At 50.0% G+C, this 6067-nt stretch overlaps 1 long non-coding RNA gene across 1 annotated transcript; it reads right to left on the minus strand.

Moving 5' to 3' along the window:
* Positions 1-530: 530 nt before the first annotated feature.
* On the minus strand, positions 531-1306 carry LOC310891901. The gene is made up of 2 exons (XR_014577773.1): positions 1140-1306; positions 531-995 (listed from the first exon to the last, which is right to left on the minus strand). It is a non-coding gene; the product is annotated as an uncharacterized lncRNA (long non-coding RNA).
* Positions 1307-6067: the final 4761 nt, after the last annotated feature.

The raw sequence follows: 6067 nt of genomic DNA on the forward strand, positions 1-6067 counted from the left end.
TTGCTTTGTATTCCTGGCACTGCTTCTCTTTTCCTTCTCTACGTTGCTTTGTTTTCCTACCCCCGCTGTGCTTCGCCTTGCCTCAATTTCTTTCTTTCCTTTGCTCTACCTTTCCTGGCCCTGCTTTGTTTTTGCTTGTGCTACTTTGCTCTGCTTTGCTTTGCCTTACTGTCATTTGCCTTTCCTGGCCATGCTTTGCTTTGCTTTTCTTACCCCTGCTTTTCTTTCCTTTTCTGGCCCTGCTTTCTTTTACTTTGCTTCACTTTGCCTTGAATTCCAGACAGTGCTTTGCTTTGTCTTGTGCTGCTTTGCTTTGTTTTGCATTGCTGTGCTTTGCATTCCCTGGCCCTCATTTTTGTTTTTCTTCCCCCTCCCCCCCCCCCCAACCCCCCCCCCCCCCGCCCCCCCCCCCCCGCCATGCTTTCCTTTGTTTTGCTTTGCTTTGTGTTCCTGGCTCTGCTATGCATTTCTTTGTGCTGTTTTGCTCTGCTTTGCTTTGCCTTGCTCTGCTTTGCCTTTCCTGGCCATGCTTTGCTTTGCTTTTTCTGGCCCTACTTTGCTTTGGTTTTTTTGTTTGTTCGGTTCTTTTTTTTTTACCCTTTTTCCTTTGTTTTTTTCTGGCCGTGCTTTGCTTTTCCTTATGCCACTTTCTTTTCCCTAGCGGGGCTTTGCTTTGCCTTGCTCTGCTTTCCTCCGCATTGCTCTGCTCTGCTCTGCTTTGCTGCTCTAGGCTCCTTTTGCAGACCGTCCCACCGATTTTGCCGACGAGTCGATCGGTGTATTTAGAAACACGTAAACCCTCAGACGCACACCTTGACCTCCCCCCACCTCGGCGACTGTCCCCTCGGAACTGGCGGACGAGGGGACAGGGATCTGACCACCGGGCCGGGTCTATTCTGTGGCCCCCGCTGTCCGGCGAGCCGCCAGGTGGGCCCCGTTGCTATTCGTCTGGGGAGGGTGGGGGTTGCGAACGACGCTAAGTAACTACGTGATTCCTAAAAGTAAAGGGGGAAACAGACAACGATTATTATTATTATTACTACTACTCTTTTTATTATGTTTTCGTTATATATATATTTACTCTTATTTAGTACTTTCTTTTGTAATAACTCTTAAGTAGTATATATAATATTATATACCTATGGATCGTTTATGTAACGATAAAAAGCTAAAGCAAACCGGCCGGGCAGCCAGCCACACCGAGTCGCACAGGTGGCGAGCTGCTCGTGACCGAGCGGGAGCCTCTTATGTCAGAGCGGCCGGCGGCCGGAAGCAACCGGGGGCCGCTGCCACACCCTCGCCTTCTTGAACGCCCGCCTCCCCGTAACCCGGCAACGGGCCCCTCCCTATTCGTCTGGGGCGGGTGGGGGGTGCGATTTCGGACGACACTAAGGAACTACACGTTTCGTATTCACAGCACTGTTTTTCTTTGCTTTGCTTTTCCTGGCCCTGCTTTGCTTTGCTTTGCATTCGTGGCACCGCTTTGTTTTTCCCGGCCCTGTTTTGCTTTGTTTTTACTGACCCCGATTCGTTTTGCTTTTCTTGGCCCTGCTTGACTTTTCTTTGCCCGATAAGGCTTTCTTTTTCCTCGCAGGGTTTGCTTTGCTTTGCCTTGCTCTGCTTTGCCTTCCCTGGCCCTGCTACGTTTTGCTTCTTCCGGCCACGCTTTCCTTTGCTTAGCTTTGCTTCGTATTCCTAGCGCCGCTTTGCTTTTTCTTCTCTGCTTTGCTTTGCTTCTCCTACCCCTGCTGTGCTTCGCCTCGCCTCAAAGTCCTTTGCTTTGCCTTTCCTGGCCCTGCTTTGCTTTTCCTCGTGCTACTTTGCTTTGCCTTGGTCTGCTTTGCTTTTCCTTGCCGTGCTTTGTTTTGTTTTGCTCTGCTTTGTATTCACCGCATCGCCTTGCTTTCCTTGGCCCTGCATTTTTTTTTTATTTTTTTTTTCTCTGTCCCTCTTTGTTTAGCTTTCCCTGGACCTGCTTTGCTTTGCTTTGCGTTCGCGGCACCTCTTTTCTTTTCCTGGACCTCCTTTGCTTGGGTTTTTCTCGCCCTTCTTTGTTTTGCTTTTCCCGGCCCTGCCTTGCTTTGTTTGGCTTTATTTCGTATTCATGACGCCGCTTTTCTTTTCCTGGACCTCCTTTGCTTGGGTTTTTCTCGCCCTTCTTTGTTTTGATTTCCTGGCCCTGCTTTGCTTTGTTTTTACTGACCCCGATTCCTTTTGCTTTTCCTGGCCCTGCTTGACTTTTCTTTGCCCGATAAGGCTTTCTTTTTCCTCGCAGGGTTTGCTTTGCTTTGCCTTGCTCTGCTTTGCCTTCCCTGGCCCTGCTACGTTTTGCTTCTTCCGGCCACGCTTTCCTTTGCTTAGCTTTGCTTCGTATTCCTGGCGCTGCTTTGCTTTTTCTTCTCTGCTTTGCTTTGCTTCTCCTACCCCTGCTGTGCTTCGCCTCGCCTCAAAGTCCTTTGCTTTGCCTTTCCTGGCCCTGCTTTGCTTTTCCTTGTGCTACTTTGCTCTGCTTTGCTTTGCCTTACTGTCATTTGCCTTTCCTGGCCATGCTTTGCTTTGCTTTTCTTACCCCTGCTTTTCTTTCCTTTTCTGGCCCTGCTTTGTTTTACTTTGCTTCACTTTGCCTTGAATTCCAGACAGTGCTTTGCTTTGTCTTGTGCTGCTTTGCTTTGTTTCGCATTGCTGTGCTTTGCATTCCCTGGCCCTGTTTTTTTTTTTCCTTTCTTCGCCCCCCCCCCCCCCCCCCCCCCCCCCCCCCGGCCATGCCTTCCTTTGTTTTGCTTTGCTTTGTGTTCCTGGCTCTGCTATGCATTTCTTTGTGCTGCTTTGCTCTGCTTTGCTTTGCCTTGCTCTGCATTCCCTGGCCCTCATTTTTTTTTTTTCTCCCCCCCCCACCCCGGCCATGCCTTCCTTTGTTTTCCTTTGCTTTGTGTTCCTGGCTCTGCTATGTATTTCTTTGTGCTGCTTTGCTCTGCTTTGCCTTTCCTGGCCATGCTTTGCTTTGCTTTTTCTGGCCCTACTTTGCTTTGGTTTTTTTTGTTTGTTTGTTTGTTTTTTGTTTTTTTGTTTGTTTTTTTTTTTTTTTTTACCCTTTTTCCTTTGTTTTTTTCTGGCCGTGCTTTGCTTTTCCTTATGCCGCTTTCTTATCCCTAGCGGGGCTTTGCTTTGCCTTGCTCTGCTTTCCTCCGCATTGCTCTGCTCTGCTCTGCTTTGCTGCTCTAGGCTCCTTTTGCAGACCGTCCCACCGATTTTGCCGACGAGTCGATCGGTGTATTTAGAAACACGTAAACCCTCAGACGCACACCTTGACCTCCCCCCACCTCGGCGACTGTCCCCTCAGAACTGGCGGACGAGGGGACAGGGATCTGGCCACCGGGCCGGGTCTATTCTGTGGCCCCCGCTGTCCGGCGAGCCGCCAGGTGGGCCCCGTTGCTATTCGTCTGGGGAGGGTGGGGGTTGCGAACGACGCTAAGTAACTACGTGATTCCTAAAAGTAAAGGGGGAAACTGACAACGATGATTATTATTATTGCTACTACTCTTTTTATTATGTTTTCGTTATATATATATTTACTCTTATTTAGTACTTTCTTTTGTAATAACTTTTAAGTAGTATATGTAATATTAAATATCTATCGATCGTTTATGTAACGATAAAAAGCTAAAGCAAACCGGCCGGGCAGCCAGCCACACCGAGTCGCACAGGTGGCGAGCTGCTCGTGACCGAGCGGGAGCCTCTTATGTCAGAGCGGCCGGCGGCCGGAAGCAACCGGGGGCCGCTGCCACACCCTCGCCTTCTTGAACGCCCGCCTCCCCGTTACCCGGCAACGGGCCCCTCCCTATTCGTCTGGGGCGGGTGGGGGGTGCGATTTCGGACGACACTAAGGAACTACACGTTTCGTATTCACAGCGCTGTTTTTCTTTGCTTTGCTTTTCCTGGCCCTGCTTTGCTTTGCTTTGCATTCGTGGCACCGCTTTGTTTTTCCCGGCCCTGTTTTGCTTTGTTTTTACTGACCCCGATTCGTTTTGCTTTTCCTGGCCCTGCTTGACTTTTCTTTGCCCGATAAGGCTTTCTTTTTCCTTGCAGGGTTTGCTTTGCTTTGCCTTGCTCTGCTTTGCCTTCCCTGGCCCTGCTACGTTTTGCTTCTTCCGGCCACGCTTTCCTTTGCTTAGCTTTGCTTCGTATTCCTGGCGCAGCTTTGCTTTTTCTTCTCTGCTTTGCTTTGCTTCTCCTACCCCTGCTGTGCTTCGCCTCGCCTCAAAGTCCTTTGCTTTGCCTTTCCTGGCCCTGCTTTGCTTTTCCTTGTGCTACTTTGCTCTGCTTTGCTTTGCCTTACTGTCATTTGCCTTTCCTGGCCATGCTTTGCTTTGCTTTTCTTACCCCTGCTTTTCTTTCCTTTTCTGGCCCTGCTTTGTTTTACTTTGCTTCACTTTGCCTTGAATTCCAGACAGTGCTTTGCTTTGTCTTGTGCTGCTTTGCTTTGTTTCGCATTGCTGTGCTTTGCATTCCCTGGCCCTCTTTTTTTTTTTCTTTCTTCGCCCCCCCCCCCTTCTCCCCCCGCCCCCCCCCCCCCCCGGCCATGCCTTCCTTTGTTTTGCTTTGCTTTGTGTTCCTGGCTCTGCTATGCATTTCTTTGTGCTGCTTTGCTCTGCTTTGCTTTGCCTTGCTCTGCATTCCCTGGCCCTCATTTTTTTTTTTTTTTCTCCCCCCCCCACCCCGGCCATGCCTTCCTTTGTTTGCTTTGCTTTGTGTTCCTGGCTCTGCTATGTATTTCTTTGTGCTGCTTTGCTCTGCTTTGCCTTTCCTGGCCATGCTTTGCTTTGCTTTTTCTGGCCCTACTTTGCTTTGTTTTTTTTGTTTGTTTGTTTGTTTTTTGCTTTTTGGTTTTTTTTTTTTACCCTTTTTCCTTTGTTTTTTTCTGGCCGTGCTTTGCTTTTCCTTATGCCGCTTTCTTTTCCCTAGCGGGGCTTTGCTTTGCCTTGCTCTGCTTTCCTCCGCATTGCTCTGCTCTGCTCTGCTTTGCTGCTCTAGGCTTCTTTTGCAGACCGTCCCACCGATTTTGCCGACGAGTCGATCGGTGTATTTAGAAACACGTAAACCCTCAGACGCACACCTTGACCTCCCCCCACCTCGGCGACTGTCCCCTCGGAACTGGCGGACGAGGGGACAGGGATCTGGCCACCGGGCCGGGTCTATTCTGTGGCCCCCGCTGTCCGGCGAGCCGCCAGGTGGGCCCCGTTGCTATTCGTCTGGGGAGGGTGGGGGTTGCGAACGACGCTAAGTAACTACGTGATTCCTAAAAGTAAAGGGGGAAACAGACAACGATTATTATTATTATTACTACTACTCTTTTTATTATGTTTTCGTTATATATATATTTACTCTTATTTAGTACTTTCTTTTGTAATAACTCTTAAGTAGTATATATAATATTATATACCTATGGATCGTTTATGTAACGATAAAAAGCTAAAGCAAACCGGCCGGGCAGCCAGCCACACCGAGTCGCACAGGTGGCGAGCTGCTCGTGACCGAGCGGGAGCCTCTTATGTCAGAGCGGCCGGCGGCCGGAAGCAACCGGGGGCCGCTGCCACACCCTCGCCTTCTTGAACGCCCGCCTCCCCGTTACCCGGCAACGGGCCCCTCCCTATTCGTCTGGGGCGGGTGGGGGGTGCGATTTCGGACGACACTAAGGAACTACACGTTTCGTATTCACAGCGCTGTTTTTCTTTGCTTTGCTTTTCCTGGCCCTGCTTTGCTTTGCTTTGCATTCGTGGCACCGCTTTGTTTTTCCCGGCCCTGTTTTGCTTTGTTTTTACTGACCCCGATTCCTTTTGCTTTTCCTGGCCCTGCCTGACTTTTCTTTGCCCGATAAGGCTTTCTTTTTCCTCGCAGGGTTTGCTTTGCTTTGCCTTGCTCTGCTTTGCCTTCCCTGGCCCTGCTACGTTTTGCTTCTTCCGGCCACGCTTTCCTTTGCTTAGCTTTGCTTCGTATTCCTGGCGCCGCTTTGCTTTTTCTTCTCTGCTTTGCTTTGCTTCTCCTACCCCTGCTGTGCTTCGCCTCGCCT

The sequence above is a fragment of the Anser anser genome, assembly GCF_964211835.1.
Source record: "Anser anser genome assembly, contig: HAP1_SCAFFOLD_145, whole genome shotgun sequence".
NCBI classification, from domain to species: Eukaryota; Metazoa; Chordata; class Aves; order Anseriformes; family Anatidae; genus Anser; species Anser anser.